Here is a 22310-nt window from a genome sequence, read left to right on the forward strand (position 1 = left end):
AAAACACTTCCTAGGTGTGGAAATTGTTTCAATGTTTACATCTAGTTTGAGTTTTTGCCATTTAACTCTGTGACTTGATGAGGATTGCGTAACAAGAAGTAAACATTTACTTAACTAAACCAAATGGTGTTCATGCAAAATCTCATGACGCTGCAAGCAGGATTCGAACCTACGCGGGGAACCCCATTGGATTTCAAGTCCAACGCCTTAACCACTCGGCCATCGCAGCTGCGTAAGTATGATGTCACAGTTGTCGTATACGAGCCATGCACTACTCACGTCAGGCCGAGGCATAAAAAATAAAGTAACAGAAGGACGGGGCACGTACCAGCAGTGCCCTGTTGTCCTCACTTATTTTGCATGCTTTCATACAATTAATAAAAATAGCAATACGCATCACTCAAAGTGAGTGACAGGGCACCGATGAGCGGTAATCAATCACTGCACATTTCTATCCTCGTTTCCCTATATTACGGCGGTGGCAACGGGCCCTTAAATGTACTCAGAAAGAGTCCAAAAGCTTAAACAAGACACGCTTCATAAAAAAAAGTACTCTTTTCATGACTTGTCTAGATCACGTAGGACAGGTCCAGACTACGAACCCTTCCGAGGCCCCTGCTCTCTAAAACACTTCCTGGATGTGGAAATTGTCTCAATGTTTACATCTAGTTTGAGTTTTTGCAGTTTAACTCTGTGACTTGATGAGGATTGCGTAATGAGAAGTGAACATTTACTTAACTTAACCAAATGGTGTTCATGCAAAATCTCATGCCGCTGCAAGCAGGATTCGAACCTACGTGGGGAAACCCCATTGGATTTCAAGTCCAACACCTTAACCACTCGGCCATCGCAGCTGCGTGAGTATAATGTCACTGTTGTCGTATACAAGCCATGCGCTACTCATGTCAGGTCGAGACCTAAAAAATAAAGTAACGGAAGGACGGGGCACATACCAGCAGTGCCCTGTTGTCCTCACTTATTTCGCATACTTTCATCCAATTAATAAAAATAGCAATATGCATCACTCAAAATGAGTGACAGGGCACAGATGAGCGGTAATCAATCACTGCACATTTCTACCCTCGTTTCCATATATTACGGCGGTGGCAACGGGCCCTTAAGTGTACTCAGAAAGAGTCCAAAAGCCTAAACAAGACACGCTTCATAAAAAAAAATTACTCATTTCGTAACTTGTCTAGATCAGGCAGGATAGGTCCAGACTACAAACCCGTCCGAGCCACCTGCTCTCTAAAACACTTCCTAGGTGTGGAAATTGTTTCAATGTTTACATCTAGTTTGAGTTTTTGCCATTTAACTCTGTGACGTGATGAGGATTGCGTAACGAGAAGTGAACATTTCCTTAACTAAACCAAATGGTGTTCATGCAAAATCTCATGACGCTACAAGCAGGATTCGAACCTACGCGGGGAAACCCCATTGGATTTCAAGTCCAACGCCTTAACCACTCGGCCATCGCAGCTGCGTGAGTATCATGTCACAGTTGTCGTATACGAGCCATGCACTACTCACGTCAGGCCGAGACATAAAAAATAAAGTAACAGAAGGACGGGGCACGTACCAGCAGTGCCCTGTTGTCCTCACTTATTTTGCATGCTTTGATACAATTAATAAAAATAGCAATACGCATCACTCAAAGTGAGTGACAGGGCACCGATGAGCGGTAATCAATCACTGCACATTTCTATTCTCGTTTCCCTATATTACGGCGGTAGCAACGGGCCCTTAAGTGTACTCAGAAAGAGTCCAAAAGCTTAAACAAGACACGCTTCATAAAAAAAGTACTCTTTTCATGACTTGTCTAGATCAGGCAGGACAGGTCCAGACTACAAACCCTTCCGAGCCACCAGCTCTCTAAAACACTTCCTTGGTGTGGAAATTGTCTCAATGTTTACATCTAGTTTGAGTTTTTTCCATTTAACTCTGTGACTTGATGAGGATTGCGAACAAGAAGTGAACATTTCCTTAACTAAACCAAATGGTGTTCATGCAAAATCACACTACGCTGCAAGCAGGATTCGAACCTGCGCATGGAAACCCCATCGGATTTCGAGTCCAACGCCTTAATCACTCGGCCATCGCAGCTGCATGAGTATGATGTCACTGTTGTCGTATACGAGCCATACTCTGCTCATGTCAGGCCGAGACCAAAAAATAAAGTAACAGAAGGACGGGGCACGTACCAGCAGTGCCCTGTTGTCCTCACTTATTTGCATGCTTTCATACAATTAATAAAAATAGCAACATGCATCACTCAAAGTGAGTGAAAGGGCACAGATGAGTGGTAATCAATCATTGCGCATTTCTACCCTCTTTTCCCTATATTACAGCGGTGGTAACGGGCCCTTAAGTGTACTAAGAAAGAGTCCAAAAGCCTAAACAAGACACGCTTCATAAAAAAATAATTACTCTTTTCATGACTTGTCTAGATCATGCAGGACAGGTCCAGGCTACGAACCCTTCCGAGGCACCTGCTCTCTAAAACACTTCCTGGGTGTGGAAATTGTCTCAATGTTTACATCTAGTTTGAGTTTTTGCCGTTTAACTCTGTGACTTGATGAGGATTGCCTAACAAGAAGTAAACATTTACTTAACTAAACCAAATGGTGTTCATGCAAAATCTCATGACGCTGCAAGCAGGATTCAAACCTACGTGGGGAAACCCCATTGGATTTCAAGTCCAACGCCTTAACCACTCGGCCATCGCAGCTGCGTGAGTATGATGTCACAGTTGTCGTATACGAGCCATGCACTACTCACGTCAGGCCGAGACATAAAAAATAAAGTAACAGAAGGACGGGACACGTACCAGCAGTGCCCTGTTGTCCTCACTTATTTGGCATGCTTTCATACAATTAATAAAAATAGCAATACGCATCACTCAAAGTGAGTGACAGGGCACCGATGAGCGGTAATCAATCACTGCACATTTCTATCCTCGTTTCCCTATATTACGGCGGTGGCAACGGGCCCTTAAGTGTACTCAGAAAGAGTCCAAAAGCTTAAACAAGACACGCTTCATAAAAAAAAGTACTCTTTTCATGACTTGTCTAGATCAGGCAGGACAGGTCCAGACTACGAACCCTTCCGAGCCACCTGCTCTCTAAAACACTTCCTGGGTGTGGAAATTGTCTCGATGTTTACATCTAGTTTGAGTTTTTGCCATTTAACTCTGTGACTTGATGAGGATTGCGTAACGAGAAGTGAACATTTCCTTAACTAAACCAAATGGTGTTCATGCAAAATCTCATGACGCTACAAGCAGGATTCGAACCTACACGGGGAAACCCCATTGGATTTCAAGTCCAACGCCTTAACCACTCGGCCATCGCAGCTGCGTGAGTATGATGTCACTGTTGTCGTATACGAGCCATGCGCTACTCATGTCAGGTCGAGACCTAAAAAATAAAGTAACGGAAGGACGGGGCACATACCAGCAGTGCCCTGTTGTCCTCACTTATTTCGCATACTTTCATACAATTAATAAAAATAGCAATATGCATCACTCAAAATGAGTGACAGGGCACAGATGAGCGGTAATCAACCACTGCACATTTCTACCCTCGTTTCCATATATTACGGCGGTGGCAACGGGCCCTTAAGTGTACTCAGAAAGAGTCCAAAAGCCTAAACAAGACACGCTTCATAAAAAAAATTACTCATTTCGTAACTTGTCTAGATCAGGCAGGATAGGTCCAGACTACAAACCCTTCCGAGCCACCTGCTCTCTAAAACACTTCCTAGGTGTGGAAATTGTTTCAATGTTTACATCTAGTTTGAGTTTTTGCCATTTAACTCTGTGACTTGAAGAGGATTGCGTAACGAGAAGTGAACATTTCCTTAACTAAACCAAATGGTGTTCATGCAAAATCACACTACGCTGCAAGCAGGATTCGAACCTGCGCAGGGAAACCCCATTGGATTTCGAGTCCAACGCCTTAACCACTCGGCCATCACAGCTGCATGAGTATGATGTCACTGTTGTCGTATACGAGCCATGCTCTGCTCATGTCAGGCGGAGACCAAAAAAATAAAGTAACGGAAGGATGGGGCACGTACCAGCAGTGCCCTGTTGTCCTCACTTATTTTGCATGCTTTCATACAATTAATAAAAATAGCAACATGCATCACTCAAAGTGAGTGAAAAGGCACAGATGAGTGGTAATCAATCATTGCGCATTTCTACCCTCTTTTCCCTATATTACGGCGGTGGTAACGGGCCCTTAAGTGTACTAAGAAAGAGTCCAAAAGCCTAAACAAGACACGCTTCATAAAAAAATAATTACTCTTTTCATGACTTGTCTAGATCATGCAGGACAGGTCCAGACTACGAACCCTTCCGAGGCACCTGCTCTCTAAAACACTTCCTGGGTGTGGAAATTGTCTCAATGTTTACATCTAGTTTGAGTTTTTGCCGTTTAACTCTGTGACTTGATGAGGATTGCGTAACAAGAAGTAAACATTTACTTAACTAAACCAAATGGTGTTCATGCAAAATCTCATGACGCTGCAAGCAGGATTCGAACCTACGCGGGGAAACCCCATTGGATTTCAAGTCCAACGCCTTAACCACTCGGCCATCGCAGCTGCGTGAGTATGATGTCACAGTTGTCGTATACTAGCCATGCACTACTCACGTCAGGCCGAGACATAAAAAATAAAGTAACAGAAGGACGGGGCACGTACCAGCAGTGCCCTGTTGTCCTCACTTATTTTGCATGCTTTCATACAATTAATAAAAATAGCAATACGCATCACTCAAAGTGAGTGACAGGGCACCGATGAGCGGTAATCAATCACTGCACATTTCTATACTCGTTTCCCTATATTACGGCGGTGGCAACGGGCCCTTAAGTGTACTCAGAAAGAGTCCAAAAGCTTAAACAAGACACGCTTCATAAAAAAAAGTACTCTTTTCATGACTTGTCTAGATCAGGTAGGACAGGTCCAGACTACGAACCCTTCCGAGCCACCTGCTCTCTAAAACACTTCCTGGGTGTGGAAATTGTCTCAATGTTTACATCTAGTTTGAGTTTTTGCAGTTTACCTCTGTGACTTGATGAGGATTGCGTAATGAGAAGTGAACATTAACTTAACTTAACCAAATAGTGTTCATGCAAAATCTCATGCCGCTGCAAGCAGGTTTCGAACCTACGTGGGTAAACCCCATTGGATTTCAAGTCCAACGCCTTAACCACTCGGCCATCGCAGCTGCATGAGTACGATGTCACTGTTGTCGTATACGAGCCCTGCGCTACTCATGTCAGGTCGAGACCTAAAAAATAAAGTAACGGAAGGACGGGGCACATACCAGCAGTGCCCTGTTGTCCTCATTTATTTCGCATACTTTCATACAATTAATAAAAATAGCAATACGCATCACTCAAAGTGAGTGACAGGGCACCGATGAGCGGTAATCAATCACTGCACATTTCTATCCTCGTTTCCCTATATTACGGCGGTGGCAACAGGCCCTTAAGTGTACTCAGAAAGAGTCCAAAAGCTTAAAGAAGACACGCTTCATAAAAAAAATTACTCTTTTCATGACTTGTCTAGATCAGGCAGGACAGGTCCAGACTACAAACCCTTCCGAGCCACCAGCTCTCTAAAACACTTCCTAGGTGTGGAAATTGTTTCAATGTTTACATCTAGTTTGAGTTTTTGCCATTTAACTCTGTGACTTGATGAGGATTGCTAACAAGAAGTAAACATTTACTTAACTAAACCAAATGGTGTTCATGCAAAATCTCATGACGCTGCAAGCAGGATTCGAACCTACGCGGGGAAACCCCATTGGATTTCAAGTCCAACGCCTTAACCACTCGGCCATCGCAGCTGCGTAAGTATGATGTCACAGTTGTCGTATACGAGCCATGCACTACTCACGTCAGGCCGAGACATAAAAAATAAAGTAACAGAAGGACGGGGCACGTACCAGCAGTGCCCTGTTGTCCTCACTTATTTTGCATGCTTTCATACAATTAATAAAAATAGCAATACGCATCACTCAAAGTGAGTGACAGGGCACCGATGAGCGGTAATCAATCACTGCACATTTCTATCCTCGTTTCCCTATATTACGGCGGTGGCAACGGGCCCTTAAGTGTACTCAGAAAGAGTCCAAAAGCTTAAACAAGACACGCTTCATAAAAAAAAGTACTCTTTTCATGACTTGTCTAGATCAGGTAGGACAGGTCCAGACTACGAACCCTTCCGAGGCACCTGCTCTCTAAAACACTTCCTGGGTGTGGAAATTGTCTCAATGTTTACATCTAGTTTGAGTTTTTGCAGTTTAACTCTGTGACTTGATGAGGATTGCGTAATGAGAAGTGAACATTTACTTAACTTAACCAAATGGTGTTCATGCAAAATCTCATGCCGCTGCAAGCAGGATTCGAACCTACGTGGGGAAACCCCATTGGATTTCAAGTCCAACGACTTAACCACTCGGGACTTAACCACTCGGCCATCGCAGGTGCGTGAGTATGCTGTCACTGTTGTCGTATACGAGCCATGCGCTACTCATGTCAGGTCGAGACCTAAAAAATAAAGTAACGGAAGGACGGGGCACATACCAGCAGTGCCCTGTTGTCCTCACTTATTTCGCATACTTTCATACAATTAATAAAAATAGCAATATGCATCACTCAAAATGAGTGACAGGGCACAGATGAGCGGTAATCAATCACTGCACATTTCTACCCTCGTTTCTATATATTACGGCGGTGGCAACGGGCCCTTAAGTGTACTCAGAAAGAGTCCAAAAGCCTAAACAAGACACGCTTCATAAAAAAAATTACTCATTTCGTAACTTGTCTAGATCAGGCAGGATAGGTCCAGACTACAAACCCTTCCGAGCCACCTGCTCTCTAAAACACTTCCTAGGTGTGGAAATTGTTTTAATGTTTACATCTAGTTTGAGTTTTTGCCATTTAACTCTGTGACTTGATGAGGATTGCGTAACGAGAAGTGAACATTTCCTTAACTAAACCAAATGGTGTTCATGCAAAATCATACTACGCTGCAAGCAGGATTCGAACATGCGCAGGGAAACCCCATTGGATTTCGAGTCCAACGCCTTAACCACTCGGCCATCGCAGCTGCATGAGTATGATGTCACTGTTGTCGTATACGAGCCATGCTCTGCTCATGTCAGGCGGAGACCTAAAAAATAAAGTAACGGAAGGACGGGGCACGTACCAGCAGTGCCCTGTTGTCCTCGCTTATTTTGCATGCTTTCATACAATTAATAAAAATAGCAACATGCATCACTCAAAGTGAGTGAAAGGGCACAGATGAGTGGTAATCAATCACTGCATGTTTCTACCCACTTTTCCCTATATTACGGCGGTGGTAACAGGCCCTTAAGTGTACTATGAAAGAGTCCAAAAGCCTAAACAAGACATGCATCATAAAAAAAAGTACTCTTTTCATGACTTGTCTAGATCAGGCAGGACAGGTCCAGACTAAAAACCCTTCCGAGCCACCAGCTCTCTAAAGCACTTCCTGGGTGTGGAAATTGTCTCAATGTTTACATCTAGTTTGAGTTTTTTCCATTTAACTCTGTGACTTGATGAGGATTGCGAACAAGAAGTGAACATTTCCTTAACTAAACCAAATGGTGTTCATGCAAAATCACACTACGCTGCAATCAGGATTCGAACCTGCGCTGGGAAACCCCATTGGATTTCGAGTCCAACGCCTTAACCACTCGGCCATCGCAGCTGCATGAGTATGATGTCACTGTTGTCGTATACGAGCCATACTCTGCTCATGTCAGGCCGAGACCAAAAAATAAAGTAACAGAAGGACGGGGCACGTACCAGCAGTGCCCTGTTGTCCTCACTTATTTTGCATGCTTTCATACAATTAATAAAAATAGCAACATGCATCACTCAAAGTGAGTGAAAGGGCACAGATGAGTGGTAATCAATCACTGCATGTTTCTACCCACTTTTCCCTATATTACGGCGGTGGTAACAGGCCCTTAAGTGTACTATGAAAGAGTCCAAAAGCCTAAACAAGACATGCATCATAAAAAAAAGTACTCTTTTCATGACTTGTCTAGATCAGGCAGGACAGGTCCAGACTACAAACCCTTCCGAGCCACCAGCTCTCTAAAACACTTCCTGGGTGTGGAAATTGTGTCAATGTTTACATCTAGTTTGAGTTTTTTCCATTTAACTCTGTGACTTGATGAGGATTGCGAACAAGAAGTGAACATTTCCTTAACTAAACCAAATGGTGTTCATGCAAAATCACACTACGCTGCAAGCAGGATTCGAACCTGCGCAGTGAAACCCCATTGGATTTCGAGTCCAACGCCTTAACCACTCGGCCATCGCAGCTGCATGAGTATGATGTCACTGTTGTCGTATACGAGCCATACTCTGCTCATGTCAGGCCGAGACCAAAAAATAAAGTAACAGAAGGACGGGGCACGTACCAGCAGTGCCCTGTTGTCCTCACTTATTTTGCATGCTTTCATACAATTAATAAAAATAGCAACATGCATCACTCAAAGTGAGTGAAAGGGCACAGATGAGTGGTAATCAATCATTGCGCATTTCTACCCTCTTTTCCCTATATTACAGCGGTGGTAACGGGCCCTTAAGTGTACTAAGAAAGAGTCCAAAAGCCTAAACAAGACACGCTTCATAAAAAAATAATTACTCTTTTCATGACTTGTCTAGATCATGCAGCACAGGTCCAGACTACGAACCCTTCCGAGGCACCTGCTCGCTAAAACACTTCCTGGGTGTGGAAATTGTCTCAATGTTTACATCTACTTTGAGTTTTTGCCGTTTAACTCTGTGACTTGATGAGGATTGCGTAACAAGAAGTAAACATTTACTTAACTAAACCAAATGGTGTTCATGCAAAATCTCATGACGCTGCAAGCAGGATTCGAACCTACACGGGGAAACCCCATTGGATTTCAAGTCCAACGCCTTAACCACTCGGCCATCGCAGCTGCGTGAGTATGATGTCACAGTTGTCGTATACGAGCCATGCACTACTCACGTCAGGCCGAGACATAAAAAATAAAGTAACAGAAGGACGGGACACGTACCAGCAGTGCCCTGTTGTCCTCACTTATTTGGCATGCTTTCATACAATTAATAAAAATAGCAATACGCATCACTCAAAGTGAGTGACAGGGCACCGATGAGCGGTAATCAATCACTGCACATTTCTATCATCGTTTCCCTATATTACGGCGGTGGCAACGGGCCCTTAAGTGTACTCAGAAAGAGTCCAAAAGCTTAAACAAGACATGCTTCATAAAAAAAAAGTACTCTTTTCATGACTTGTCTAGATCAGACAGGACAGGTCCAGACTACGAACCCTTCCGAGCCACCTCCTCTCTAAAACACTTCCTGGGTGTGGAAATTGTCTCGATGTTTACATCTAGTTTGAGTTTTTGCCATTTAACTCTGTGACTTGATGAGGATTGCGTAACGAGAAGTGAACATTTCCTTAACTAAACCAAATTGTGTTCATGCAAAATCTCATGATGCTACAAGCAGGATTCGAACCTACACGGGGAAACCCCATTGGATTTCAAGTCCAACGCCTTAACCACTCGGCCATCGCAGCTGCGTGAGTATGATGTCACTGTTGTCGTATACGAGCCATGCGCTACTCATGTCAGGTCGAGACCTAAAAAATAAAGTAACGGAAGGACGGGGCACATACCAGCAGTGCCCTGTTGTCCTCACTTATTTTGCATACTTTCATACAATTAATAAAAATAGCAATATGCATCACTCAAAATGAGTGACAGGGCACAGATGAGCGGTAATCAACCACTGCACATTTCTACCCTCGTTTCCATATATTACGGCGGTGGCAACGGGCCCTTAAGTGTACTCAGAAAGAGTCCAAAAGCCTAAACAAGACACGCTTCATAAAAAAAATTACTCATTTCGTAACTTGTCTAGATCAGGCAGGATAGGTCCAGACTACAAACCCTTCTGAGCCACCTGCTCTCTAAAACACTTCCTAGGTGTGGAAATTGTTTCAATGTTTACATCTAGTTTGAGTTTTTGCCATTTAACTCTGTGACTTGATGAGGATTGCGTAACGAGAAGTGAACATTTCCTTAACTAAACCAAATGGTGTTCATGCAAAATCACACTACGCTGCAAGCAGGACTCGAACCTGCGCAGGGAAACCCCATTGGATTTCGAGTCCAACGCCTTAACCACTCGGCCATCGCAGCTGCATGAGTATGATGTCACTGTTGTCGTATACGAGCCATGCTCTGCTCATGTCAGGCGGAGACCAAAAAAATAAAGTAACGAAAGGACGGGGCACGTACCAGCAGTGCCCTGTTGTCCTCACTTATTTTGCATGCTTTCATACAATTAATAAAAATAGCAACATGCATCACTCAAAGTGAGTGAAAGGGCACAGATGAGTGGTAATCAATCACTGCATGTTTCTACCCACTTTTCCCTATATTACGGCGGTGGTAACAGGCCCTTAAGTGTACTAAGAAAGAGTCCAAAAGCCTAAACAAGACATGCATCATAAAAAAAAGTACTCTTTTCATGACTTGTCTAGATCAGGCAGGACAGGTCCAGACTACAAACCCTTCTGAGCCACCAGCTCTCTAAAACACTTCCTGGGTGTGGAAATTGTCTCAATGTTTACATCTAGTTTGAGTTTTTTCCATTTAACTCTGTAACTTGATGAGGATTGCGAACAAAAAGTGAACATTTCCTGAACTAAACCAAATGGTGTTCATGCAAAATCACACTACGCTGCAAGCAGGATTCGAACCTGCGCAGGGAAACCCCATTGGATTTCGAGTCCAACGCCTTAACCACTCGGCCATCGCAGCTGCATGAGTATGGTGTCACTGTTGTCGTATACGAGCCATACTCTGCTCATGTCAGGCCGAGACCAAAAAATAAAGTAACAGAAGGACGGGGCACGTACCAGCTGTGCCCTGTTGTCCTCACTTATTTTGCATGCTTTCATACAATTAATAAAAATAGCAACATGCATCACTCAAAGTGAGTGAAAAGGCACAGATGAGTGGTAATCAATCATTGCGCATTTCTACCCTCTTTTCCCTATATTACGGCAGTGGTAACGGGCCCTTAAGTGTACTAAGAAAGAGTCCAAAAGCCTAAACAAGACACGCTTCATAAAAAAATAATTACTCTTTTCATGACTTGTCTAGATCATGCAGGACAGGTCCAGACTACGAACCCTTCCGAGGCACCTGCTCTCTAAAACACTTCCTGGGTGTGAAAATTGTCTCAATGTTTACATCTAGTTTGAGTTTTTGCCGTTTAAATCTGTGACTTGATGAGGATTGCGTAACAAGAAGTAAACATTTACTTGACTAAACCAAATGGTGTTCATGCAAAATCTCATGACGCTGCAAGCAGGATTCGAACCTACGCGGGGAAACCCCATTGGATTTCAAGTCCAACGCCTTAACCACTCGGCCATCGCAGCTGCATCAGTATGATGTCACAGTTGTCGTATACTAGCCATGCACTACTCACGTCAGGCCGAGACATAAAAAATAAAGTAACAGAAGGACGGGGCACGTACCAGCAGTGCCCTGTTGTCCTCACTTATTTTGCATGCTTTCATACAATTAATAAAAATAGCAATACGCATCACTCAAAGTGAGTGACAGGGCACCGATGAGCGGTAATCAATCACTGCACATTTCTATCCTCGTTTCCCTATATTACGGCGGTGGCAACGGCCCCTTAAGTGTACTCAGAAAGAGTCCAAAAGCTTAAACAAGACACGCTTCATAAAAAAAAGTACTCTTTTCATGACTTGTCTAGATCAGGCAGGACAGGTCCAGACTACAAACCCTTCCGAGCCACCAGCTCTCTAAAACACTTCCTAGGTGTGGAAATTGTTTCAATGTTTACATCTAGTTTGAGTTTTTGCCATTTAACTCTGTGACTTGATGAGGATTGCGTAACAAGAAGTAAACATTTACTTAACTAAACCAAATGGTGTTCATGCAAAATCTCATGACGCTGCAAGCAGGATTCGAACCTACGCGGGGAACCCCATTGGATTTCAAGTCCAACGCCTTAACCACTCGGCCATCGCAGCTGCGTAAGTATGATGTCACAGTTGTCGTATACGAGCCATGCACTACTCACGTCAGGCCGAGACATAAAAAATAAAGTAACAGAAGGACGGGGCACGTACCAGGAGTGCCCTGTTGTCCTCACTTATTTTGCATGCTTTCATACAATTAATAAAAATAGCAATACGCATCACTCAAAGTGAGTGACAGGGCACCGATGAGCGGTAATCAATCACTGCACATTTCTATCCTCGTTTCCCTATATTACGGCGGTGGCAACGGGCCCTTAAGTGTACTCAGAAAGAGTCCAAAAGCTTAAACAAGACACGCTTCATAAAAAAAGTACTCTTTTCATGACTTGTCTAGATCACGTAGGACAGGTCCAGACTACGAACCCTTCCGAGGCCCCTGCTCTCTAAAACACTTCCTGGATGTGGAAATTGTCTCAATGTTTACATCTAGTTTGAGTTTTTGCAGTTTAACTCTGTGACTTGATGAGGATTGCGTAATGAGAAGTGAACATTTACTTAACTTAACCAAATGGTGTTCATGCAAAATCTCATGCCGCTGCAAGCACGATTCGAACCTACGTGGGGAAACCCCATTGGATTTCAAGTCCAACACCTTAACCACTCGGCCATCGCAGCTGCGTGAGTATAATGTCACTGTTGTCGTATACAAGCCATGCGCTACTCATGTCAGGTCGAGACCTAAAAAATAAAGTAACGGAAGGACGGGGCACATACCAGCAGTGCCCTGTTGTCCTCACTTATTTCGCATACTTTCATACAATTAATAAAAATAGCAATATGCATCACTCAAAATGAGTGACAGGGCACAGATGAGCGGTAATCAATCACTGCACATTTCTACCCTCGTTTCCATATATTAAGGCGGTGGCAACGGGCCCTTAAGTGTACTCAGAAAGAGTCCAAAAGCCTAAACAAGACACGCTTCATAAAAAAAAATTACTCATTTCGTAACTTGTCTAGATCAGGCAGGACAGGTCCAGACTACGAACCCTTCCGAGCCACCTGCTCTCTAAAACACTTCCTGGGTGTGGAAATTGTCTCAATGTTTACATCTAGTTTGAGTTTTTGCCATTTAACTCTGTGACGTGATGAGGATTGTGTAACGAGAAGTGAACATTTCCTTAACTAAACCAAATGGTGTTCATGCAAAATCTCATGACGCTACAAGCAGGATTCGAACCTACGCGGGGAAACCCCATTGGATTTCAAGTCCAACGCCTTAACCACTCGGCCATCGCAGCTGCGTGAGTATCATGTCACAGTTGTCGTATACGAGCCATGCACTACTCACGTCAGGCCGAGACATAAAAAATAAAGTAACAGAAGGTGCGGGGCACGTACCAGCAGTGCCCTGTTGTCCTCACTTATTTTGCATGCTTTGATACAATTAATAAAAATAGCAATACGCATCACTCAAAGTGAGTGACAGGGCACCGATGAGCGGTAATCAATCACTGCACATTTCTATTCTCGTTTCCCTATATTACGGCGGTAGCAACGGGCCCTTAAGTGTACTCAGAAAGAGTCCAAAAGCTTAAACAAGACACGCTTCATAAAAAAAGTACTCTTTTCATGACTTGTCTAGATCAGGCAGGACAGGTCCAGACTACAAACCCTTCCGAGCCACCAGCTCTCTAAAACATTTCCTTGGTGTGGAAATTGTCTCAATGTTTACATCTAGTTTGAGTTTTTTCCATTTAACTCTGTGACTTGATGAGGATTGCGAACAAGAAGTGAACATTTCCTTAACTAAACCAAATGGTGTTCATGCAAAATCACACTACGCTGCAAGCAGGATTCGAACCTGCGCATGGAAACCCCATCGGATTTCGAGTCCAACGCCTTAATCACTCGGCCATCGCAGCTGCATGAGTATGATGTCACTGTTGTCGTATACGAGCCATACTCTGCTCATGTCAGGCCGAGACCAAAAAATAAAGTAACAGAAGGACGGGGCACGTACCAGCAGTGCCCTGTTGTCCTCACTTATTTGCATGCTTTCATACAATTAATAAAAATAGCAACATGCATCACTCAAAGTGAGTGAAAGGGCACAGATGAGTGGTAATCAATCATTGCGCATTTCTACCCTCTTTTCCCTATATTACAGCGGTGGTAACGGGCCCTTAAGTGTACTAAGAAAGAGACCAAAAGCCTAAACAAGACACGCTTCATAAAAAAATAATTACTCTTTTCATGACTTGTCTAGATCATGCAGGACAGGTCCAGACTACGAACCCTTCCGAGGCACCTGCTCTCTAAAACACTTCCTGGGTGTGGAAATTGTCTCAATGTTTACATCTAGTTTGAGTTTTTGCCGTTTAACTCTGTGACTTGATGAGGATTGCCTAACAAGAAGTAAACATTTACTTAACTAAACCAAATGGTGTACATGCAAAATCTCATGACGCTGCAAGCAGGATTCGAACCTACGTGGGGAAACCCCATTGGATTTCAAGTCCAACGCCTTAACCACTCGGCCATCGCAGCTGCGTGAGTATGAAGTCACTGTTGTCGTATACGAGCCCTGCGCTACTCATGTCAGGTCAAGACCTAAAAATAAAGTAACGGAAGGACGGGGCACATACCAGCAGTGCCCTGTTGTCCTCACTTATTTCGCATACTTTCATACAATTAATAAAAATAGCAATACGCATCACTCAAAGTGAGTGACAGGGCACCGATGAGCGGTAATCAATCACTGCACATTTCTATCCTCGTTTCCCTATATTACGGCGGTGGCAACGGGCCCTTAAGTGTACTCAGAAAGAGTCCAAAAGCTTAAAGAAGACACGCTTCATAAAAAAAAGTACTCTTTTCATGACTTGTCTAGATCAGGCAGGACAGGTCCAGACTACAAACCCTTCTGAGCCACCAGCTCACTAAAACACTTCCTAGGTGTGGAAATTGTTTCAATGTTTACATTTAGTTTGAGTTTTTGCCGTTTAACTGTGTGACTTGAAGAGGTCTGCGTAACAAGAAGTAAACATTTACTTAACTAAACCAAATGGTGTTCATGCAAAATCTCATGACGCTGCAAGCAGGATTCGAACCTACACAGGGAAACCCCATTGGATTTCAAGTCCAACGCCTTAACCACTCGGCCATCGCAGCTGCGTGAGTATGATGTCACAGTTGTCGTATACGAGCCATGCACTACTCACGTCAGGCCGAGACATAAAAAATAAAGTAACAGAAGGACGGGACACGTACCAGCAGTGCCCTGTTGTCCTCACTTATTTGGCATGCTTTCATACAATTAATAAAAATAGCAATACGCATCAATCAAAGTGAGTGACAGGGCACCGATGAGCGGTAATCAATCACTGCACATTTCTATCCTCGTTTCCCATATATTATGGCGGTGGCAACGGGCCCTTAAGTGTACTCAGAAAGAGTCCAAAAGCTTAAACAAGACACGCTTCATAAAAAAAAGTACTCTTTTCATGACTTGTCTAGATCAGGCAGGACAGGTCCAGACTACGAACCCTTCCGAGCCACCTGCTCTCTAAAACACTTCCTGGGTGTGGAAATTGTCTCAATGTTTACATCTAGTTTGAGTTTTTGCCATTTAACTCTGTGACTTGATGAGGATTGCGTAACGAGAAGTGAACATTTCCTTAACTAAACCAAATGGTGTTCATGCAAAATCTCATGACGCTTCAAGCAGGATTCGAACCTACGCGGGGAAACCCCATTGGATTTCAAGTCCAACGCCTTAACCACTCGGCCATCGCAGCTGCGTGAGTATGATGTCACAGTTGTCGTATACGAGCCATGCACTACTCACGTCAGGCCGAGACATAAAAAATAAAGTAACAGAAGGACGGGGCACGTACCAGCAGTGCCCTGTTGTCCTCACTTATTTTGCATGCTTTGATACAATTAATAAAAATAGCAATACGCATCACTCAAAGTGAGTGACAGGGCACCGATGAGCGGTAATCAATCACTGCACATTTCTATCCTCGTTTCCCTATATTACGGCGGTGGCAACGGGCCCTTAAGTGTACTCAGAAAGAGTCCAAAAGCTTAAACAAGACACGCTTCATAAAAAAAGTACTCTTTTCATGACTTGTCTAGATCAGGCAGGACAGGTCCAGACTACGAACCCTTCCGAGCCACCTGCTCTCTAAAACACTTCCTGATTGTGGAAATTGTCTCAATGTTTACATCTAGTATGAGTTTTTGCAGTTTAACTCTGTAACTTGATGAGGATTGCGAACAAGAAGTGAACATTTCCTTAACTAAACCAAATGGTGTTCATGCAAAATCACACTACACTGCAAGCAGGATTCGAACCTGCGCAGGGAAACCCCATTGGATTTCGAGTCCAACGCCTTAACCACTCGGCCATCGCAGCTGCATGAGTATGATGTCACTGTTGCCGTATACGAGCCATACTCTGCTCATGTCAGGCCGATACCAAAAAATAAAGTAACAGAAGGACGGGGCACGTACCAGCAGTGCCCTGTTGTCCTCACTTATTTTGCATGCTTTCATACAATTAATAAAAATAGCAACATGCATCACTCAAAGTGAGTGAAAAGGCACAGATGAGTGGTAATCAATCATTGCGCATTTCTACCCTCTTTTCCCTATATTACGGCGGTGGTAACGGGCCCTTAAGTGTACTAAGAAAGAGTCCAAAAGCCTAAACAAGACACGCTTCATAAAAAAATAATTACTCTTTTCATGACTTGTCTAGATCATGCAGGACAGGTCCAGACTACGAACCCTTCCGAGCCACCTGCGCTCTAAAACACTTCCTGGGTGTGGAAATTGTCTCAATGTTTACATCTAGTTTGAGTTTTTGCCGTTTAACTCTGTGACTTGATGAGGATTGTGTAACAAGAAGTAAACATTTACTTAACTAAACCAAATGGTGTTCATGCAAAATCTCATGACGCTGCAAGCAGGTTTCGAACCTACGTGGGGAAACCCCATTGGATTTCAAGTCCAACGCCTTAACCACTCGGCCATCGCAGCTGCATGAGTATGATGTCACTGTTGTCGTATACGAGCCATGCTCTGCTCATGTCAGGCGGAGACCAAAAAAATAAAGTAACGGAAGGACGGGGCACGTACCAGCAGTGCCCTGTTGTCCTCGCTTATTTTGCATGCTTTCATACAATTAATAAAAATAGCAACATGCATCACTCAAAGTGAGTGAAAGGGCACAGATGAGTGGTAATCAATCACTGCATGTTTCTACCCACTTTTCCCTATATTACGGCGGTGGTAACAGGCCCTTATGTGTACTATGAAAGAGTCCAAAAGCCTAAACAAGACATGCATCATAAAAAAAAGTACTCTTTTCATGACTTGTCTAGATCAGGCAGGATAGGTCCAGACTACAAACCCTTCCGAGCCACCAGCTCTATAAAACACTTCCTGGGTGTGGAAATTGTCTCAATGTTTACATCTAGTTTGAGTTTTTTCCATTTACCTCTGTGACTTGATGAGGATTGCGAACAAGAAGTGAACATTTCCTTAACTAAACCAAATGGTGTTCATGCAAAATCACTCTACGCTGCAAGCAGGACGCGAACCTGCGCAGGGAAACCCCATTGGATTTCGAGTCCAACGCCTTAACCACTCGGCCATCGCAGCTGCATGAGTATGATGTCACTGTTGTCGTATACGAGCCATACTCTGCTCATGTCAGGCCGAGACCAAAAAATAAAGTAACAGAAGGACGGGGCACGTACCAGCAGTGCCCTGTTGTCCTCACTTATTTTGCATGCTTTCATACAATTAATAAAAATAGGAACATGCATCACTCAAAGTGAGTGAAAGGGCACAGATGAGTGGTAATCAATCATTGCGCATTTCTACCCTCTTTTCCCTATATTACAGCGGTGGTAACGGGCCCTTAAGTGTACTAAGAAAGAGTCCAAAAGCCTAAACAAGACACGCTTCATAAAAAAATAATTATTCTTTTCATGACTTGTCTAGATCATGCAGGACAGGTCCAGACTACGAACTCTTCCTAGGCACCTGCTCTCTAAAACACTTCCTGGGTGTGGAAATTGTCTCAATGTTTACATCTAGTTTGAGTTTTTGCCGTTTAACTCTGTGACTTGATGAGGATTGCGTAACAAGAAGTAAACATTTACTTAACTAAACCAAATGGTGTTCATGCAAAATCTCATGACGCTGCAAGCAGGATTCGAACCTACGCGGGGAAACCCCATTGGATTTCAAGTCCAACACCTTAACCACTCGGCCATCGCAGCTGCGTGAGTATGATGTCACAGTTGTCGTATACGAGCCATGCACTACTCACGTCAGGCCGAGACATAAAAAATAAAGAAACAGAAGGACGGGGCACGTACCAGCAGTGCCCTGTTGTCCTCACTTATTTTGCATGCTTTCAGACAATTAATAAAAATAGCAATACGCATCACTCAAAGTGAGTGACAGGGCACCGATGAGCGGTAATCAATCACTGCACATTTCTATCCTCGTTTCCCTATATTACGTCGGTGACAACGGACCCTTAAGTGTACTCAGAAAGAGTCCAAAAGCTTAAACAAGACACGCTTCATAAAAAAATTACTCATTTCGTAACTTGTCTAGATCAGGCAGGATAGGTCCAGACTACAAACCCTTCCGAGCCACCTGCTCTCTAAAAAACTTCCTGAGTGTGGAAATTGTCTCAATGTTAACATCTAGTTTGAGTTTTTGCAGTTTAACTCTGTGACTTGATGAGGATTGCGTAATGAGAAGTGAACATTTACTTAACTAAACCAAATGGTGTTCATGCAAAATCTCATGCTGCTGCAAGCAGGATTCAAACCTACGCAGGGAAACCCCATTGGATTTCAAGTCCAACACCTTAACCACTCGGCCATCGCAGCTTCGTGAGTATGATGTCACTGTTGTCGTATACGAGCCATGCGCTACTCATGTCAGGTCGAGACCTAAAAAATGAAGTAACGGAAGGACGGGGCACATACCAGCAGTGCCCTGTTGTCCTCACTTATTTCGCATACTTTCATACAATTAATAAAAATAGCAATATGCATCACTCAAAATGAGTGACAGGGCACAGATGAGCGGTAATCAATCACTGCACATTTCTACCCTCGTTTCCATATATTACGGCGGTGGCAACGGGCCCTTAAGTGTACTCAGAAAGAGTCCAAAAGCCTAAACAAGACACGCTTCATAAAAAAAATTACTCATTTCGTAACTTGTCTAGATCAGGCAGGATAGGTCCAGACTACAAACCCTTCCGAGCCACCTGCTCTGTAAAACACTTCCTAGGTGTGGAAATTGTTTCAATGTTTACATCTAGTTTGAGTTTTTGCCGTTTAACTCTGTGACTTGATGAGGATTGCGTAACAAGAAGTAAACATTTACTTAACTAAACCAAATGGTGTTCATGCAAAATCTCATGACGCTGCAAGCAGGATTCGAACCTACGCGGGGAAACCCCATTGGATTTCAAGTCCAACGCCTTAACCTCTCGGCCATCGCAGCTGCGTTAGTATGATGTCACAGTTGTCGTATACGAGCCATGCACTACTCACGTCAGGCCGAGACATAAAAAATAAAGTAACAGAAGGACGGGACACGTACCAGCAGTGCCCTGTTGTCCTCACTTATTTGGCATGCTTTCATACAATTAATAAAAATAGCAATACGCATCACTCAAAGTGAGTGACAGGGCACCGATGAGCGGTAATCAATCACTGCACATTTCTATCCTCGTTTCCCTATATTACGGCGTTGGCAACGGGCCCTTAAGTGTACTCAGAAAGAGTCCAAAAGCTTAAACAAGACACGCTTCATAAAAAAAAGTACTCTTTTCATGACTTGTCTAGATCAGGCAGGACAGGTCCAGACTACGAACCCTTCCGAGCCACCTGCTCTCTAAAACACTCCCTGGGTGTGGAAATTGTCTCAATGTTTACATCTAGTTTGAGTTTTTGCCATTTAACTCTATGACTTGATGAGGATTGCGTAACGAGAAGCGAACATTTCCTTAACTAAACCAAATGGTGTTCATGCAAAATCTCATGACGCTACAAGCAGGATTCGAACCTACGCGGGGAAACCCCATTGGATTTCAAGTCCAACACCTTAACCACTCGGCCATCGCAGCTGCGTGAGTATGATGTCACTGTTGTCGTATACGAGCCATGCGCTACTCATGTCAGGTCGAGACCTAAAAAATAAAGTAACGGAAGGACGGGGCACATACCAGCAGTGCCCTGTTGTCCTCACTTATTTCGCATACTTTCATACAATTAATAAAAATAGCAATATGCATCACTCAAAATGAGTGACAGGGCACAGATGAGCGGTAATCAATCACTGCACATTTCTACCCTCGTTTCTATATATTACGGCGGTGGCAACGGGCCCTTAAGTGTACTCAGAAAGAGTCCAAAAGCCTAAACAAGACACGCTTCATAAAAAAAATGACTCATTTCGTAACTTGTCTAGATCAGGCAGGATAGGTCCAGACTACAAACCCTTCCGAGCCACCTGCTCTCTAAAACACTTCCTAGGTGTGGAAATTGTTTTAATGTTTACATCTAGTTTGAGTTTTTGCCATTTAACTCTGTGACTTGATGAGGATTGCGTAACGAGAAGTGAACATTTCCTTAACTAAACCAAATGGTGTTCATGCAAAATCATACTACGCTGCAAGCAGGATTCGAACCTGCGCAGGGAAACCCCATTGGATTTCGAGTCCAACGCCTTAACCACTCGGCCATCGCAGCTGCATGAGTATGATGTCACTGTTGTCGTATACGAGCCATGCTCTGCTCATGTCAGGCGGAGACCAAAAAAATAAAGTAACGGAAGGACGGGGCACGTACCAGCAGTGCCCTGTTGTCCTCGCTTATTTTGCATGCTTTCATACAATTAATAGAAATAGCAACATGCATCACTCAAAGTGAGTGAAAGGGCACAGATGAGTGGTAATCAATCACTGCATGTTTCTACCCACTTTTCCCTATATTACGGCGGTGGTAACAGGCCCTTAAGTGTACTATGAAAGAGTCCAAAAGCCTAAACAAGACATGCATCATAAAAAAAAGTACTCTTTTCATGACTTGTCTAGATCAGGCAGGACAGGTCCAGACTACAAACCCTTCCGAGCCACCAGCTCTCTAAAACACTTCCTGGGTGTGGAAATTGTCTCAATGTTTACATCTAGTTTGAGTTTTTTCCATTTAACTCTGTGACTTGATGAGGATTGCGAACAAGAAGTGAACATTTCCTTAACTAAACCAAATGGTGTTCATGCAAAATCACACTACGCTGCAAGCAGGATTCAGACCTGCGCAGGGAAACCCCATTGGATTTCGAGTCCAACGCCTTAACCACTCGGCCATCGCAGCTGCATGAGTATGATGTCACTGTTGTCGTATACGAGCCATACTCTGCTCATGTCAGGCCGAGACCAAAAAATAAAGTAACAGAAGGACGGGGCACGTACCAGCAGTGCCCTGTTGTCCTCACTTATTTTGCATGCTTTCATACAATTAATAAAAATAGCAACATGCATCACTCAAAGTGAGTGAAAGGGCACAGATGAGTGGTAATCAATCATTGCGCATTTCTACCCTCTTTTCCCTATATTACAGCGGTGGTAACGGGCCCTTAAGTGTACTAAGAAAGAGTCCAAAAGCCTAAACAAGACACGCTTCATAAAAAAATAATTACTATTTTCATGACTTGTCTAGATCATGCAGGACAGGTCCAGACTACGAACCCTTCCGAAGCACCTGCTCTCTAAAACACTTCCTGGGTGTGGAAATTGTCTCAATGTTTACATCTAGTTTGAGTTTTTGCCGTTTAACTCTGTGACTTGATGAGGATTGCGTAACAAGAAGTAAACATTTACTTAACTAAACCAAATGGTGTTCATGCAAAATCTCATGTCGCTGCAAGCAGGATTCGAACCTACGCGGGGAAACCCCATTGGATTTCAAGTCCAACGCCTTAACCACTCGGCCATCGCAGCTGCGTGAGTATGATGTCACAGTTGTCGTATACGAGCCATGCACTACTCACGTCAGGCCGAGACATAAAAAATAAAGTAACAGAAGGACAGGACACGTACCAGCAGTGCCCTGTTGTCCTCACTTATTTGGCATGCTTTCATACAATTAATAAAAATAGCAATACGCATCACTCAAAGTGAGTGACAGGGCACCGAT

At 43.6% G+C, this 22310-nt stretch overlaps 34 non-coding genes across 34 annotated transcripts; all 34 read right to left on the reverse strand.

Moving 5' to 3' along the window:
* Nucleotides 1-148: 148 nt before the first annotated feature.
* TRNAS-UGA (transfer RNA serine (anticodon UGA)) lies at nt 149-229 on the reverse strand. The gene has a single exon. It is a non-coding gene; the product is annotated as a tRNA-Ser (tRNA).
* Nucleotides 230-772: 543 nt separating this feature from the next.
* TRNAS-UGA (transfer RNA serine (anticodon UGA)) lies at nt 773-854 on the reverse strand. Its single transcript has one exon. It is a non-coding gene; the product is annotated as a tRNA-Ser (tRNA).
* Nucleotides 855-1398: 544 nt separating this feature from the next.
* TRNAS-UGA (transfer RNA serine (anticodon UGA)) lies at nt 1399-1480 on the reverse strand. Its single transcript has one exon. It is a non-coding gene; the product is annotated as a tRNA-Ser (tRNA).
* A 541-nt stretch (nt 1481-2021) lies between these two features.
* TRNAS-CGA (transfer RNA serine (anticodon CGA)) lies at nt 2022-2103 on the reverse strand. The gene has a single exon. It is a non-coding gene; the product is annotated as a tRNA-Ser (tRNA).
* Nucleotides 2104-2646: 543 nt separating this feature from the next.
* On the reverse strand, nt 2647-2728 carry TRNAS-UGA (transfer RNA serine (anticodon UGA)). Its single transcript has one exon. It is a non-coding gene; the product is annotated as a tRNA-Ser (tRNA).
* Nucleotides 2729-3271: 543 nt separating this feature from the next.
* TRNAS-UGA (transfer RNA serine (anticodon UGA)) lies at nt 3272-3353 on the reverse strand. Its single transcript has one exon. It is a non-coding gene; the product is annotated as a tRNA-Ser (tRNA).
* A 543-nt stretch (nt 3354-3896) lies between these two features.
* Nucleotides 3897-3978, reverse strand: TRNAS-CGA (transfer RNA serine (anticodon CGA)). Its single transcript has one exon. It is a non-coding gene; the product is annotated as a tRNA-Ser (tRNA).
* A 545-nt stretch (nt 3979-4523) lies between these two features.
* TRNAS-UGA (transfer RNA serine (anticodon UGA)) lies at nt 4524-4605 on the reverse strand. Its single transcript has one exon. It is a non-coding gene; the product is annotated as a tRNA-Ser (tRNA).
* Nucleotides 4606-5148: 543 nt separating this feature from the next.
* On the reverse strand, nt 5149-5230 carry TRNAS-UGA (transfer RNA serine (anticodon UGA)). Its single transcript has one exon. It is a non-coding gene; the product is annotated as a tRNA-Ser (tRNA).
* Nucleotides 5231-5772: 542 nt separating this feature from the next.
* On the reverse strand, nt 5773-5854 carry TRNAS-UGA (transfer RNA serine (anticodon UGA)). The gene has a single exon. It is a non-coding gene; the product is annotated as a tRNA-Ser (tRNA).
* Nucleotides 5855-7037: 1183 nt separating this feature from the next.
* Nucleotides 7038-7119, reverse strand: TRNAS-CGA (transfer RNA serine (anticodon CGA)). Its single transcript has one exon. It is a non-coding gene; the product is annotated as a tRNA-Ser (tRNA).
* A 542-nt stretch (nt 7120-7661) lies between these two features.
* TRNAS-CGA (transfer RNA serine (anticodon CGA)) lies at nt 7662-7743 on the reverse strand. The gene has a single exon. It is a non-coding gene; the product is annotated as a tRNA-Ser (tRNA).
* A 541-nt stretch (nt 7744-8284) lies between these two features.
* TRNAS-CGA (transfer RNA serine (anticodon CGA)) lies at nt 8285-8366 on the reverse strand. The gene has a single exon. It is a non-coding gene; the product is annotated as a tRNA-Ser (tRNA).
* A 544-nt stretch (nt 8367-8910) lies between these two features.
* TRNAS-UGA (transfer RNA serine (anticodon UGA)) lies at nt 8911-8992 on the reverse strand. Its single transcript has one exon. It is a non-coding gene; the product is annotated as a tRNA-Ser (tRNA).
* A 544-nt stretch (nt 8993-9536) lies between these two features.
* Nucleotides 9537-9618, reverse strand: TRNAS-UGA (transfer RNA serine (anticodon UGA)). Its single transcript has one exon. It is a non-coding gene; the product is annotated as a tRNA-Ser (tRNA).
* A 543-nt stretch (nt 9619-10161) lies between these two features.
* On the reverse strand, nt 10162-10243 carry TRNAS-CGA (transfer RNA serine (anticodon CGA)). Its single transcript has one exon. It is a non-coding gene; the product is annotated as a tRNA-Ser (tRNA).
* A 542-nt stretch (nt 10244-10785) lies between these two features.
* On the reverse strand, nt 10786-10867 carry TRNAS-CGA (transfer RNA serine (anticodon CGA)). The gene has a single exon. It is a non-coding gene; the product is annotated as a tRNA-Ser (tRNA).
* Nucleotides 10868-11411: 544 nt separating this feature from the next.
* TRNAS-UGA (transfer RNA serine (anticodon UGA)) lies at nt 11412-11493 on the reverse strand. The gene has a single exon. It is a non-coding gene; the product is annotated as a tRNA-Ser (tRNA).
* Nucleotides 11494-12036: 543 nt separating this feature from the next.
* On the reverse strand, nt 12037-12117 carry TRNAS-UGA (transfer RNA serine (anticodon UGA)). Its single transcript has one exon. It is a non-coding gene; the product is annotated as a tRNA-Ser (tRNA).
* Nucleotides 12118-13285: 1168 nt separating this feature from the next.
* On the reverse strand, nt 13286-13367 carry TRNAS-UGA (transfer RNA serine (anticodon UGA)). The gene has a single exon. It is a non-coding gene; the product is annotated as a tRNA-Ser (tRNA).
* A 542-nt stretch (nt 13368-13909) lies between these two features.
* Nucleotides 13910-13991, reverse strand: TRNAS-CGA (transfer RNA serine (anticodon CGA)). Its single transcript has one exon. It is a non-coding gene; the product is annotated as a tRNA-Ser (tRNA).
* Nucleotides 13992-14534: 543 nt separating this feature from the next.
* TRNAS-UGA (transfer RNA serine (anticodon UGA)) lies at nt 14535-14616 on the reverse strand. Its single transcript has one exon. It is a non-coding gene; the product is annotated as a tRNA-Ser (tRNA).
* Nucleotides 14617-15158: 542 nt separating this feature from the next.
* Nucleotides 15159-15240, reverse strand: TRNAS-UGA (transfer RNA serine (anticodon UGA)). The gene has a single exon. It is a non-coding gene; the product is annotated as a tRNA-Ser (tRNA).
* Nucleotides 15241-15784: 544 nt separating this feature from the next.
* Nucleotides 15785-15866, reverse strand: TRNAS-UGA (transfer RNA serine (anticodon UGA)). Its single transcript has one exon. It is a non-coding gene; the product is annotated as a tRNA-Ser (tRNA).
* A 541-nt stretch (nt 15867-16407) lies between these two features.
* On the reverse strand, nt 16408-16489 carry TRNAS-CGA (transfer RNA serine (anticodon CGA)). The gene has a single exon. It is a non-coding gene; the product is annotated as a tRNA-Ser (tRNA).
* Nucleotides 16490-17033: 544 nt separating this feature from the next.
* Nucleotides 17034-17115, reverse strand: TRNAS-UGA (transfer RNA serine (anticodon UGA)). The gene has a single exon. It is a non-coding gene; the product is annotated as a tRNA-Ser (tRNA).
* Nucleotides 17116-17657: 542 nt separating this feature from the next.
* TRNAS-CGA (transfer RNA serine (anticodon CGA)) lies at nt 17658-17739 on the reverse strand. Its single transcript has one exon. It is a non-coding gene; the product is annotated as a tRNA-Ser (tRNA).
* A 544-nt stretch (nt 17740-18283) lies between these two features.
* Nucleotides 18284-18365, reverse strand: TRNAS-UGA (transfer RNA serine (anticodon UGA)). Its single transcript has one exon. It is a non-coding gene; the product is annotated as a tRNA-Ser (tRNA).
* A 542-nt stretch (nt 18366-18907) lies between these two features.
* Nucleotides 18908-18989, reverse strand: TRNAS-UGA (transfer RNA serine (anticodon UGA)). Its single transcript has one exon. It is a non-coding gene; the product is annotated as a tRNA-Ser (tRNA).
* Nucleotides 18990-19532: 543 nt separating this feature from the next.
* TRNAS-UGA (transfer RNA serine (anticodon UGA)) lies at nt 19533-19614 on the reverse strand. The gene has a single exon. It is a non-coding gene; the product is annotated as a tRNA-Ser (tRNA).
* A 543-nt stretch (nt 19615-20157) lies between these two features.
* On the reverse strand, nt 20158-20239 carry TRNAS-UGA (transfer RNA serine (anticodon UGA)). Its single transcript has one exon. It is a non-coding gene; the product is annotated as a tRNA-Ser (tRNA).
* A 543-nt stretch (nt 20240-20782) lies between these two features.
* TRNAS-CGA (transfer RNA serine (anticodon CGA)) lies at nt 20783-20864 on the reverse strand. The gene has a single exon. It is a non-coding gene; the product is annotated as a tRNA-Ser (tRNA).
* A 542-nt stretch (nt 20865-21406) lies between these two features.
* On the reverse strand, nt 21407-21488 carry TRNAS-CGA (transfer RNA serine (anticodon CGA)). Its single transcript has one exon. It is a non-coding gene; the product is annotated as a tRNA-Ser (tRNA).
* Nucleotides 21489-22032: 544 nt separating this feature from the next.
* On the reverse strand, nt 22033-22114 carry TRNAS-UGA (transfer RNA serine (anticodon UGA)). The gene has a single exon. It is a non-coding gene; the product is annotated as a tRNA-Ser (tRNA).
* Between the last annotated feature and the right edge of the window lie 196 nt (nt 22115-22310).

This window comes from Lissotriton vulgaris, chromosome 11, assembly GCF_964263255.1.
Source record: "Lissotriton vulgaris chromosome 11, aLisVul1.2, whole genome shotgun sequence".
Taxonomy (NCBI): Eukaryota; Metazoa; Chordata; class Amphibia; order Caudata; family Salamandridae; genus Lissotriton; species Lissotriton vulgaris.